The sequence below is a fragment of the Budorcas taxicolor genome, chromosome 20 (assembly GCF_023091745.1).
Source record: "Budorcas taxicolor isolate Tak-1 chromosome 20, Takin1.1, whole genome shotgun sequence".
In the NCBI taxonomy this organism is placed as follows: Eukaryota; Metazoa; Chordata; class Mammalia; order Artiodactyla; family Bovidae; genus Budorcas; species Budorcas taxicolor.
The window spans coordinates 73,391,167-73,405,720 of NC_068929.1; the positions used below are offsets into that span (position 1 = coordinate 73,391,167).

Sequence of the window (14,554 nt, forward strand, 5' to 3'; positions counted from 1 at the left end):
CTTCCAGCATGTAAACTATTCTAAGAAACACACAGGTCTCAGCAGTTGAACTAAATTTGCGATTTTCATGACTCTGGATCACTATTACCTTTTAAGAGCATATTTTCGGGTTCAGCTGGATTTATCATCATAGGAAAGTTTTGAACTTGGCGCTTCACGTTTGAGCAGATGACCTACACTTTTTCATTTTATACTGCAAGCATACAAGTTTGCTAGACTCTGCTCCAATGTCTCAAGAGACTAAAGTGTCAGTTAGGATATGGTGTTTCCACCAAGGTAAGATCCTCAAGTCAGTAAGAGCTGTTCAAGTTCAAGAATATCTTTATATAAAGAAGCATGTTGTTCCAGAAACATCTTGGCCTTAAGCGTGAAAATTTTATTACTTCTTTTTACAATAACTATTGTAAAATATCCTACCTGGTTCCAGGTGCTATGGGTGACACCATAAATGTGACAAAAGGGCCTCCAGCTCTCCAAGAATGTGCACAGGAGGAGACGGGGTAAACCGGCGCAGAGCACCATCTCAGGCCGTGACTGAAGCCCTGGGAGGCAGGCCTCATGGCTGCCGCAGCCCGCAAGGCTTTTCTCCTAGAGATCAAAGTCCCCACTGGCCCCTGCCACACGAGCCCTCCACCCTGCATCCCGGGTTCAGCTGGATTTATCATCATAGGAAAGTTTGGGAAGGTTATGACCCGAGCTGTGTTCAGGGCTGCTGGCCCAGTTAGATACAGCTTCCTCTGAATGAGGCACGGCCCCTTCACACATGTATACACTACTGATACTCTGTATAAAATAGGTAACTAGTGGAAACTACTGTATAACACAGGGAACTCTGCTCAGTGGTCTACGGTGACCTAAAGGGGAAGGAAATCCAAAAAGGGAGGGGAAATATGTGTAAGTATAGCTGGTTCATTTCACTGTACGGCAGAAACCAACCCAACCTTGCAAAGCAACTAAACTCCAATAAAAGTTAATTCAAAAAATGAGGAGGCACCAAGTCCAATGTGCCTGGCTCTGGAACGTGAAGACCGTCTGACTCTCTGTCAAGCAGAATTGGCCAGTGGCCACTCACTGGGAAGGGACACAAGACAGAAAGCAGTAGGAGAGGAGAGGGAGGACGACAGGGATGAGAATTACTCCAAATCCAGAAGGAAGAAAAGCAGTATGCATGTCCCTGGGATACTGCATTTCCCATTAAATGGCGTTTTTGATACCATCAGAATTTTTGATGAGTGATGAGAACACCATCCAACATCACGTGCCTTTAAGAGACTTGGGGCGTCACAGTAAGGAACAGGTTTACACCGCAGGAGGAGGCGACGTCATGAAAGTGGCCAAGTCAGTCAACACTCCTCAAATGAGCTGTGCCAAGCTAGCTCCTGAGATGCTGATATGCCCAAGAATCACAAAAGAAACTCCTCTGGAAAAAGATGAATGAGTATAGAACCTCTTCCTCTGTGGAGATGGAAAGCAAATATTTTCCTTAAGATTGAGGGCGGGAGGAAAAGGGGATGACAGAGGATGAGATGGTTGGATGGTATCACCAACTCAATGGACTTGAGTGTAAGTAAACTCCGGGAGTTGGTGATGGACAGGGAGGCCTGGTGTGCTGTAGTCCTGGGATTGCAAAGAGTCAGACATGACCAAGCCACTGAACTGGACTGAACTGAACTGATCCTAAAATCTGGGCTTCCGTGGTGGCTCAGCAGTAAAGAGTCCACCTGCCGTGCAAAAACCTGGGTTCTATCCCTGGGTTGGGACGATCCCCTGGAGAAGGGAATGACCACACAGTCCAGTATTCTTGCCTGGGAAATCCCATGGACAGAGGAGCCTGGAGGGCTGCGGTCTACGGGGTCGCACAGAGTCGGACATGACTTAGCAACTACACAGCAGCAACAGTCCTAAAGTCTCAGGACATTATATATGAATCCAGGGCACAGACTCCCTGAAACGTGGGAAAGAAGGGGCTGACGAGGAACGTCAGGGCGGGAACCCCCAGCAGGACAGGCGGGGAACCAGCTGGGTTTCCCCCCGCCTTTTGTGTCCCAGACATGGAGTTAAAGAAGACAGAATAATAGGAGTTACCCGATTTACACAGCTAAGAGAAAAGAGAAACCGAGCTATCAGCGTCTCAGTGACCCGCGGGGCAAACCAAATGCCTGGTGTGCGAGCGGTGCTGTTGGAGTCGTAGAAGGACAGGGCTGAGGGGCCCTGGGAGTCTCCCGTGCGGCCAAAAGACTCCAACCTCCACAGTCAAGAAGCTGAGGAGCACTTCCTCAGATGAAAACTCCTGACAGAAGAAATCCCCCCCAAATTCATACCAAACACGTCATAGTCGGACTTCTGAACGCTAAAGCAGGGAAACACGTGAGAGAGAAGCAGCGGGTACGGAAGAAAATGGCCTAAGTTACAGCAGGGCCCTAGCTGGGCAGGAGGGAGTCCAGGGCAGGCGACGCACATCCTCCGTCGCTCAGAGGAAAGCGCTCCCCGCCGGAGCGCCGACCCGGTGGGAGCCTCGGCGCGGAATGAATGAACGGTGGCTGTATCAGGGTGCCCCCGAGTGAGGGAAACCTAGGCATGTGTGCTGACTTACCCTGAAAGACTGTGACAGAGATTTCCTTAAACAGAAAGAAAATGGTAAAAGAGGGAATCTTAGAACACGAAGAATAAAGAAAGAAGAGCAGAAAGAGTGGAACTGTGGGCGAATGCCAACCCCCCGGGCACGCCTTTGAATCAGCCCCACTGAAACGCGGTCCCCGACTCGGTGTTCAGCACATTGTAACCCTTGGCTAACAAAGGACTGTCAGCATGCCAAGGGGCACCTCAGTCCCCAGGGACCTCAGAAGGAAGAACATGGACAAAGCCAGGGCGCTATTTTAGAGAGGACAAAAATGACCACCAAGGTACCAAGTTGCCTTACCTTAAAAGGTGCTGCGTAAAAAGCAGCTAACACCCCAAGTCCCGGGACCAGAGTCCGGGCATCTTTTCCGCGTGCATCCCGAGATGAAAGCCGTGGCCCAGCAGCCCCCGTGCACTGCTGCTGCTGCTAAGTCGCTTCAGCCATGTCTGACTCTGTGCAGCCCTATAGACAGCAGCCCACCAGGCTCCCCCATCCCTGGGATTCTCCAGGCAAGAACACTGGAGTGGGTTGCCATTGCCTTCTCCCCTCTGTGCTCTAGTGCCCTTAAATTACAGATGGCCCGCCTCATCCCCACAGCTTGTTAGAGGTCCATGCCCTAAGCTCACCCCACCAAGTTCTGATACAGGAGGCCTGGCATGGGCCCCGGAATCTGCATTCTGAGGCAGTCCCTGGTTTTGATGCTCATGACCTCCGACCCACACACTCGAGTGGGAGTGAGGAAGGCCACATAGACGCCTCCTATCAGGAACCATAGGGTCCCTTGCACCAGCAGGGCCGTCTCACGCTGGTGATGGACAGCAGTCTTCTCGAGACCAGAGACAGTTTAGGCTCGTCTGTCTTTTGAGCCTCGTTTAACAGTGTGCAGAGAAGGCATAGATCCTTTAATTTCCACGGATGGTTTCTCCCCATTTATGCTCCAGCAACAGCTTGTTTGGAAATGGGGGTGATCAGATGGTACCCACCAGCCAAAATGCACCAGTGTCCCATTTCCTGGCAGCTTCAGCACGTCGTAAAACGAGCGCCGTATCATTTCCCATGACGTGTCCTCCGCAGAACATGTTTCTATTCTTTTCCCCAAATTCTTGGCCCCATAGTTGTTAGACCTGCGCGTGCTGTTCTGCCGCCTTCAGGCGCCAGGCAGGATCCAGCTAGCTAATGAAAAGACACCTGGAGGCCCCTGACAAAATGCAGCTCACTCTGAGAACTGGGGGTTTGCGCCACACTGATACATCAGAACACGCACAGCCCAGCTTGCATTCCGGCTGCATGAAGACGCCGCTCGAGTTGGCCTGGAAAGCACAACACAGCCCGCCTCCCAGTCTCCCCAGGCTGGAGCCCCTCACCCTGCAGATGTCGGCCCCGCGACAGGGGTACGGCTCTGGTGAGTCTTACTCAGGCTTCCAAACTCTGCTGGCAAAGGGGTCCCGCAGTGTTTTATGGCAGCTGTAAAGGGCCTGCTTCTTGGGCCAAGGATAAGGCTCTGCCAGTGGTGGTTGCTGGCCCCAGGGCTGCAAGCGCTGAAGGCTCATTTAGGCCAGTCAGGCCAGCTTTGCCCCCAAACTGCTTCTCCAGGGTGGGGGGCTCCCCTGGGGACACTGAGAAGGTGGTGGCCGCCTGGCCAGGCGACTCAGAAACTGCTGCCTTACGCCCCTTAGCAGGGCGGCCCCAGACCTCATGAGGGATTCTTTCGTTTGTGTTCACCTGGTGTCAGTGGTCCCATCCACCGCTCAGGGGTCGTTCCAGTTCTGGTTCGGGGCTCTGCCCGAGGGGGAGGACAGGCCCTCCCTGCAAGCGGCTTGGTCCCCGTGTTGCCATGAGATCCAGGCCAGCTGCTCCCCTGCACCCTGCTGCAGGAAAGTCAGGGTTCAGGGCAGCCCGGCCCCGTGTCGAGCTCCAGGTGGGCTCTGAGCATCTGCCGTTGGACCCAGAGCTCGGCTGAAGCCACCGCCCGGCACCGAGTATCTGCCTGTGCTGCTTGCGACATCAGATAGAGGCTGGATGGAAATAGCTCTGCTTCCTCCGAGTCTGGAGACAGCTTCAGAGGACAAACCATGAGCCATCTGCCCCTGCCAACAAGATGGGTGAGGCTGGGTTCCATCCCCGCCACCCACACGTGTCTTCCAGACTGTCTGCGTGAACCATGGCCGTGTCTGCAGCCCAGCGTGCATTCCTTTCTTTAAGGGAGATGGCTAACCTGGAAAACTAACCATAGAAAGCCATGATCCCAGGGAAAAGGGCATTCCCAGCACGTTCCTGACCCAAAGCCATGGGCAGCCAGTCACGCAAAGTACAGAAAGTTCCTTTTGAGAATTTCCTTGAGCTCTGCTTTATCTCCAGAGCAACAGGTGTCTTTTAGACTGCACCTCCCCTCAAAATAGCAAATAGCTAGTGCTGGAGATGGTTTGCTGGTGTCTGTGCTAAGCTGCTTTAGTTGTGTCCGACTCTTTGCAATCCCGCGGGCTATAGCCCACCGGGTTCCTCTAACCATGAGATTCTCTAGGAAAGAACGCAGGAGTGGGTTGCCCTTCCCTTCTCCAGAGGACCTTCCCAACCCAGGGATGGAGCCTGCCTTTCTGACGTCCCCTGCACTGGCAGGCGGGTATCTCACTGCTAGTGCCCCCTGGGAAGTCAAAACTCAAATGTTGAAACGCTAACCCTCGGTGTGGTTGTGTTTGGTGACAGGGCCCCTGAGGAAGTAATCACCGTAAATGAGATCCTAAGGAGGGGACCTTGATGCCTTAGGATCAACATCTGTGTAAGAGGAAATGCCAGGAAAGACAGCGTACAGAGCGGGAAGAAATACCATCTGTAAGGTAAGTAGTTGCTACCCGTGTTATATAAAGAACTCACACAGCTCAGGAGCAAAAATATAAAATAAAAACAAAATTTTAAAAATTGGCAAAGGATCTGAATAGACATTTCTCCAAATAAAACACACAGATGCTCCACAGTTACATGGAAAGATGCTCAACATCAGTAGTCCTCAGGGAGACAGATCAAACCGCGATGAACCATCACCTCACACCTGTCAGAGTGGCCGTCACCAAAAAGATACAGCAAATGCTGTGGAGATGTGGAGGAAAGGGAGCCCCCTTCGCTGCCGTGGGGATGTGACTGGGCGCCGTCACTGCGAAAACAATCTGGAAGGTGCTCAAACAATTGAAAATAGAACCACCGTGTGTCCAAGCAATTTTATTTCTGGGAATGTATCCAAAGGAAATAAAAACACTAACTCAAAAATGTGTCTGCACCCCAGTGTTCACTGCAGCATCATTCATGTATGATTATATATGTATATGGATAAATATTTACATATATTTACATTTATATATATATATATATACATACACACACACAGTGCTAAAGCTGAAGCTCCAATACTTTGGCTACCTGATGCAAAGAGCCAACTCATTAGAAAAGACCCTGATGCGGGGAAAGAGTGAAGGCAGGAGGTGAAAGGGAAGACAGAGGATGAGATGGTTGGAAGGCATCACCGACTCAATGGACATGAGTTTGAGCAAACTCCGGGAGATGGTGAAGGACAGGGAGGCCTGGCGTGCTGCAGTCCATGGGGTCACAGAGTCGGACATGACTGAGTGGCTGAACAATAAGTTATACACATATACACATGTATGTATGAGGGAGAAAGAAAGGAATTTTATTCAGGCATAAAAGTTTGGAAATTCTACCATTTTTGAATGGTTCACAACATGAACGGACCTTGAAGGCCTTGTGCTAAATGAAGTAAGTCAGACAGAGAGAGACAAACACCCTAGGACCTCACTTATATGTGGAATCCAACAGAACGGAAGTAGAAAGCAGTAGAAAGATCAGACTTGAGGTTAGCAGAGGAATCAGAGGAGGGCGGTCAAACGCATAAACTTCCAGGGATAAGGAAGGCCTGGGGGTGTGACGTGCAGTGTAAGGACCACTGCGAACGCTTCACGTCACACACAGGAGAGGTGTTCAGAGGGCAAGTCCAAGGGTTCTCATCACAAGGGAAAGCGCTTTTCCTCTTCTTTCTTTCCTTTTTATCGTATCAGTATGAGAAGGTTGCTGTTTACCCAAAGTTATTGCAATCATTCCACCGTGTATGTGAACCGAGCCGTCATGTTCTACACCTTAAACGTTCAGAGTGTGGTCAAGTACTTCTCAAAAATGCATAAATGAATAAATGGGGGCATCTCCCTGGTGGTCTGGAGGTTAGGACCCAGAGCCACTCAGCACAGCCAAGAAAAACATTATTTGAATAAATAGGTAGGCAGGTGGACAGAGGACTTCCTTGACCAAGAGGCACCCTGGCCAGCCCACGAGCAGCAGAGCCGAGCTCCGGGCCTGTTCAGGGAGGCTGAGGGTCCCAGAGACTCCGGACTCCCCAGGAGGCAGGCACTCCTCTCCCCCTGGCAACCACTCGGGCTGGTGGGCCCCAGGTGAGTGGCCACGGCCCCGTGCGTCTCTGCGTCAGGCCCCGAGTTCAACACTTGGCAACATCCAGTTGGGATGTGAAGGGTGGGTCATCGACGCAGCGTGACTCGAGCAAAGGCTGACTGATCTGAGAGCTGGCAATGGAAAGCGTCTCGCCAGAAGAACTCAGACCCAGAACTGACAGGACTTAGTGACCGCTCTTTGTTCCAACCAGAAATGAAAATAAAACAGATCTGGGGGGCCCCTAGCCACCAGTCAAAGCAAAGAGCCAGCAATGTTTTTGCCATTGGTACGGCACCCAAACTATTCAATTAATTCCCTTTTACCTCTTATGATGCTTGTGTAGAGTTGACTTCCCAGGGCCGAGAAGGAATCTTCCATGTAGTATGTGTCCAGCAAATGTTGTGGAACAAATAAACCCCCAAACTGTCTTTATACGGTTATGGAGCAGTGGACCAGAGGTGAGGTCACGCTCTTCAGAAAGGAGCTGCAGTGGGACTGAATTATTAGGGGAAAGTACTGTCTCCTGTAGGGTCAAGACCACGATTCCCATCACTGTGCCCTGTGCCTCGGGCTCTGGGGAGGCTTGTCCAAGAACACTTGATGGATAAAGAAATGCACTCCAAAAGCCTGGGATTAACACACACGCACCACTGTGTATAATACGGATAACCAACAAGCATTGATTACGTAGCACGGAGAAGTCTACTCCGTATCCTGTAGGAAGCTACGTGGGAAAGAAGGTGCTGTGCTCAGTCACGTCCGACTGTTTCAGCTCCATGGACTGTAGCCCTCAAGGCTGCCCTGTCCATGGGATTCTCCAGCAAGAATACTAGAGGGGGCTGCCAGTGCCTCCTCCAGGGGATCTTCCCGACCCAGGGCTCGCACCCTCTTCTCTTGCGTCTCCTGCGACGGCAGGCAGACTCTTCACTCGAGCGCCACTGTGCTATCCAATAAGCGAACCGCTCTACCGCACACCCAAACTAGCTCAGCATTGTTAATCAACTGTGCTCCAGTATAAAATAAAAGTTGAGCTTAAAAGAGAAAGAAATAGACCCCTTCCACCGCAAAGGCAAGCTGGGAGTGTCACTCTTGGCGCTCTGGGCTGTGAGCTTTCTCAGGAGTTGGAGGTGGGGTGGGGTGGGGCTGGCCCAGGGTGAGCAGACTTTTTACAAACGCCCAGAGCATCCACTACTGCTAACTGACACCTGAGCCTTAAATACCTGTACACGGTGCAGCTCTGGGGCTAAGGAGGGAGTCGGAGCAGCTGGAAGTTTCATTAATAATTAAAAGTGGTTTAAAAAAAAAAAAGATTGGCCCTCCTGAACCTGCAGCCCTTGACGTGAATTCTACAGGACGGAGCTGCACCAGCCTCCACCGTTTCATGTGATTTCTTCCATACTCCGTTTCCTTTTTCCTCTAAAAATCCTAAGTATTGCAGCACATAATTTAGCTTTTCGGAAAACCCAAGTCTAAATTAATTACAGTTCTGCTAAAGGGGGGGAGAAAAGATATTAGATGCCCAAGCTAAATAGAATGAAATCTAGTTTTTTCTCCCTTTATTAGATTTTAATGGTATTATTATAATAATTAAGCTTTTCATTAATTTTTTCATGCTTATTGAGTCCCAGTTCCCTGCAGGTTTGAATCATATTTAACATATAATTATGGCAGTCCATTTTTAGAAGGGAATTTGAACATGGAGGGGGTGCGGCTTTGCCTACACGTCTTAAAATTAAAATGAGCAGGAAAGGGACCAGCTCACTGTTGCTGCTGAGCCCCCAGCGGCTCCAGCGAAGTTTCCCACTGCCTCTCGGAGGGGGTCTGGGACTGGCCCCCAAAGGTGCAGGGGTGCAGGTGTCTTGAAAAGTAAGGAGCAGAACACATGATCCTAAACGTGTAAAAGCATCAGTGCAGGTGAGGAGACCCTGCTGCGTGTGGACGCAGGAACAGGAGTGTGGCTGCAGCGTTTTCAAGCCTCGAAACTTGCGTCCTTGGGGGCGGTGGCGCCTGGTCCTACCCGCACATCAGACGGTCAGACGGAAATCCCCACCGGCCACGCGAGGCTTCTCTTAGCTCTGTGCTGACAACATCGTAGATTTCTTCTTTTCAGATTACCCACCTGACTTTTGAGCGTCTGATGTGCTAGACAAAAATCAAATGAGAGCAGACATTCGAGGCTGGTTCAAGCAGCTGGAGTGAGTCCGGTTGGGCGCGTGGGGATTGTTGGCAGCAGGGTGGGAGAGGTGATGGCCCAAAGCGACCACCCTGCCGCTTTGGGTCTGGGGGTCCACCTGGGGCCTGGGGACTGTACAGCCCATCTCCTCTGAGTGGACAGAATGTGAGCGCCCGTGACCCCCGCTGGCTCTCCCAGAAGCAAGTCCGAAGGGCAGGCGTGTGTGAGTGTCGTTTCTCACTTGTGTTTTGCAAAGCGTGTCCAGGGGTGGGTGGTGGAGACCAGGGAGAGGACGGGGGGGGGCCTGGGCGGCAGCCACGTGACCACAGCCTCAGGGATGAAGCCAAGACGGACGGCAGACGTGGATACGGATCTTCTGCAGGTCTAAGTGTCCACCGGGCGCCGGTGATTTTCACCAGCGGCAGCAGTTTACAAATGACGGGTTAGAAGGGCGTTGAGACGAATACAGAGAGAGGTGCTCTACAGACACACCTTCAGACTCGTGGGAATTCTCGTCTCACCCTCGAATCTGGGTAACAAGAGTCCACCACCCTGCTCTGTGGTGGGAGCACCCTTGCTCCCCCCTCTCTGGAAATTCATCCCAGAGCCCGTTTTTCAACACCCCTCCCTGGTCCATGCCATCCTTGACCAATCCCTGATGGCTTTTGTTTGAAGGAGACAGAATAGGTGAGCCATTCTAGAGCCTCTCAAGCCTCAGTCTCCATGGGGAAGACCTGGCAACGTGGTTTTTACCCCTGGAGATCGGTGAGGAGGACAGATTTGCCAGCTTCTGAGTGTCTTCCCGGGTCTCTCACCCCTGTGGATGCCCGCCCCTCCACCGCAGACCTGCTCCTGCCCCACAGGCTCAGGCCCAGTTCAGGAGGACGACGCACATGCGGAAAAGAAGGTCAGGCTGCACTAATTCCCGGCCATCTGCCTTTAACAGCCAACTTCGCAGAGAGTGGCCCCCGGGGTCTGGGAAGCCCCTGCTCCAGGCAGGCTGGCTCACACCAGGATGGAGACAGCCTTGCAGGGCAGGGCGGGGCAGCTGCAGGGCAGACAGGCCTGAATGCACATGGAAGGCATCTCACTGATCAGCTAAGGGCCCGCACCCCTGGTCTGGGGCCGGCAGTTCCCCACACTCTGTAGTGAGTCAGGTGCAGCCTTGTGAGGGGCAGAGGCCTCCTGAGATGAAGGCCACAAGCTCCCGAGACTGCAGCAGGACTCAGCCAGCTCCCTGGGACAGCCACACCACGCAGAAGCATGGTCGCCTTTCCTAGGGGCTTGGCCAGCTTCTGGGATGCAGCCTGGGATGTTTCTCAGCATCCAAGGCCACCACACTCTGCCCACGAGCTCGCCCACGGTCCCTGTTCCTGCTGACCACAGGCACCCCTGTGACCCACTCTGGCCGCCAGGAGCCAGGAAAGGAGGGGAAATCACCCTGAGCCTGCTGTGAGGCCAGGCGTCACCCTGGGCAGGCTCCTCTGTCAGCAGAAGCAGAAGCCTCTGCAGAGCGAGGAAAAGGTGGGTCGCAGGCTCGAGCACAGTTCGGTTCCGGGGAGACACTCTCTGGGGGTCCTGGGAGCCCGCCATCCCATCTCCTGTCCAGCCGGGCAGCCTCCAGGCGGCCTCCATGCTGGAGTCCAGCCCTCTTGACGGAGCCCTTGTGTTGCCTGCTGTGTCTGCAAAAAGGAAAGAAAGAAACACAGGACAAGAACAGGAAGAATCTGTGTTTTAAAGAACCCCAAACTCAGCCCATGGAGATGGGAGGAGCTTCCACTCCAGCCCACTGCACCCAGCCGTCCTCAAAGGCTAGCATGTGCCGGTAGCGCCGGGCAGCCTGACGGAAGGCGCGTCAGTGCGTAAACGCACCTGGGACTCCTGAAGACCACCCGAGAGGAAGGTCACTCCGTCCTTCCACCCTGCCTGTCAGATTCCTGGAAGGCGTTTAAAATAACCCCCACCTGTTCCGGCCGGTCACCTGCCGGCTCACCTCTTCGTGTCTTCTGCCTGAGCCTTCAGGCTGACCGGAGAGCTTCCCGTCCCCTCTAAACAATGACCCAGAGGTAGACGAACTTGCCTCTAGGCCACAAAACTCATTAGGATCCAGGTACAGTTTCTTACGGCTTCCAGTCTCCCTCTGCGGTCCTGGAGAGCGTAGCCATGGGCCAGCCTCCCCGACAGTTACCAGGGCCGAGCTTGGCCCGGTGCCCGGGGAGTTTGCCAAGGTCTGGGGTGGACCATGAAGACTCTCAGGTCTCGTCTCCACACCTTGGCTCCTGAAGGCAGTTTTCTGAGACCCTGGGACTCAGCCTGTCCACAGAGGGAGGCGGCAGTTCTCTGAGGCTGCGCTTGGAAGGGTGGGCAAACTGATCTTGCTCTTCGGCAGAGCTGCCCAAGAGTAAATCAAGATACAGCGCGTGAAAACGTCTCCTCTTCCGGGACAAGCCGCGGAAAGGCTCATATACAGAAAGCTGGCCTAGAGCCAGGCTGCTCCCAGGCTTCCAGGCTTCACGAAGTGATTCAGGCCCACCCTACCATGGAAATGCCTACAGACCCCCATCCCACAAAAGCCTCCCCACCTCTTCCCTGAGAAGCTGCTTCCAACACTGCAGCCGCACAGCTCCTGCTCCTGTCTGCGACGGCAGGAGCACAGATCCTCACTAAACATTCATGAGACCAGCAGGCGGGGCCTCCTTCCCAGGCCGCGTGGCCAGTGGGTACGTTCCCCCTGAGTGCACTCGGTGGGCAGATGCGCCTCATTCCGACAGTTGAGTTTTTGTGCAGAGAATTTGTTTGGCATGCCCAAGCTGCTTGCATCCATCTATTATTAAAAAGCAAAAACCGTGATGCAGAGGCGAGGTCCCCATCCCATGGCACCAGGCTACCTTCTTTTCCAAGGATGCTTGGAGCAGACCCCCAACCCCCACCCCGCAACAAGACAGCCCCTTCCCCAAGGAGCAGAGAGTGATGAGCTCTTCCCACCTCCTCCCTCACCCTCTCCGCCTGGGAAATCCTCAAAGGCCCTTTGATTGTCTTTAGCATGGCATCCTTGCTCCGGCCAGGAGGCCGCAGAGCCGGTCTGAAGAGGAAACACGAATGAATATTGCTGGTGACACGCCGTGAACTTGTCTCTCTCTTGTATCTGCAGAGAACACGGGCCTCCGGGGCTCGTCCTGCCCTGCTCCATTTTTAATGACCAGCTTGGAGAGGCAGGCAGAGCCGGCCGCTGTCACCTTGGCAGATTTCATTCCTGATCAAACAACAGCCGCGGCCACTCCATGCGCTGCCAACGCCCCCCGCTGCCCAGGAGCCACCCCACAGCCAACGCCCCCCGCTGCCCAGGAGCCATCCCACAGCCAACGCCCCCCGCTGCCCAGGAGCCATCCCACAGCCAACGCCCCCCGCTGCCCAGGAGCCAACCCATGGCCCTGCCCTGGGCCCAGCCTCTTCACAACTCAGGGAGCCAACCGAGTAGGAGAAGCCTGGGTTTCACAAGGAAAATCCCCAGTGTGTGGATTTGTCCTGAGGAGCGGTTCTTGGACCATGTTCTTGGACCATTTCTAGCTCCATCTGCCTGGATCCAATCCACAAACCTATAACAGACACTTAGATGGGTGTTGTAAAGGACCTTTGAGGCCACCTTTCCTCCAGGACACCAACCCATAACCATCCTGTTACCAAGTCTAAGCTTGCACAACAGGCTAGTGAATCTGGGAGATGAGGTGTTTGTTGCCAAAAAGAACATGATTTTGAACACAACTTTATTCGAAAAGAAGGTTGACAAAGAAGGTGGCAGACCAACGTCTCAAAATAACCATCCTACGCGGTCTGGATGCCAGGTTCTTTTACAGAACAGAGACGAGGGAGGTAAGGAAGTGAAGTTAAAAGACAAAATAGAGAAGGAGAGGTGGTGAAGAAGTAAAATAGAAAGAGCCATCAGTCCTGCAAGTATCTCCTCGACTGGCAAGCCTCAGGCAGAAGATGTGTTAATTTCCTCCTTCTTACCATCTGTAAGTGGACAACGTCCTGAACAAACGCATTTTAGTTTAACAGTCAGGCCAAGGGGCAGGGTTTTGATTATAATAACAATAGCAAGGAAAAGCAAGTCAAAGAAACAGTTCCAATATGGAGTCAGAATTGGCTTTTTTCTGCCAACACTGCAGACGTGTGGACACCCGCCGCCAAACTGACAGTGAGCTGAAGATAGGCGTCTTCCTGGAGACCTTCAAAGGAGGCTTGGAAACCCTGTTTAGAAACCTCAGGGGCATGGGGAGTACGCTGGGGGTCTTGTTCTCTAAACCCTGGGGCCATGCTCCACCTGGCTGCCAGGTGAGGTGAGGGGAACCTGCTCTGTGCCTCCAGGATGGACTTCTCCACCAAATGGTTTAAATTCCTGTAAGTTCCAAGATTCCCAGATGTAACTAAATCCACCCCAGGCACCCCTGGGGGGTCGAGGCCTTCAGAGGCCTCGGCCCGCCCCTCCCACAGCCCCAGGTGATGGTGGAGACAGCTGGCCCAGAGGATGCTGAGGGCATATAACAAGAGGAGCACCCGCTGAAGCGGAGATGTTCCGAGTCCAACACGGGGCTTCCTATCCAGAAGAAAATGTTCTTTCTCATCAGAAAATAAATGGAAAGTGAGGATCCTGGTGTAGTCTTCTTTCTTCAAGAAGCCAAATGCTGGCTCATGTCTTCTCCTGACCAGGCTGACCTGCTGTTTAGCTAATTGTAAATGATCACTGATTATTGGGAACCTCAGTTTAGATTTAGACAGAGGTCCGTGTTTATAGATAGGCATGAAAGAAAGTGAAAGTGAAGTCGCTCAGTCATGTCCAACTCTTTGCGACCCCATGGACTGTAGCCTACCAGGCTCCTCCTTCCATGGGATTCTCCAGGCAAGAGTACTGGAGTGGGGTGCCATTTCCTTCTCCAGGGGATCTTCCCAACCCAGGGATCGAACCCGGGTCTCCTGCATTCCAAGCAGATGCTTTAACCTCTGAGCCAGCAGGGAAGCCGCATATAGGTATAGCTTTCACTTTTCCAGGTGACTCTTAATGTTCAGTGTGGTTCGTCAGACCAACAGTAGGGACAGTGGTGAATGCTGGCACGCGTCTGAGAAGCAGGTTGGCTCCCGAGTTAATGGGGTGATGGGGAAGGTGCAGGTTTTCCGGAACTGCCCCTGGTGGGCCCCGGCAGGAGGCACACAGCCCAGGACCCAGCATTTGCATTCTCTTCTCTGGCATTTTTCTGCAAGCAGTGAGAACAGTGTTCACGCAGACCTGCACGTGGATGTTCACAGCAGCTTTATGT

The 14,554-nt window shown here is 53.0% G+C and overlaps 1 non-coding gene across 1 annotated transcript; it reads right to left on the bottom strand.

Moving 5' to 3' along the window:
- Positions 1–14,183: 14,183 nt before the first annotated feature.
- Positions 14,184–14,255, bottom strand: TRNAS-GGA (transfer RNA serine (anticodon GGA)). The gene has a single exon. It is a non-coding gene; the product is annotated as a tRNA-Ser (tRNA).
- Positions 14,256–14,554: the final 299 nt, after the last annotated feature.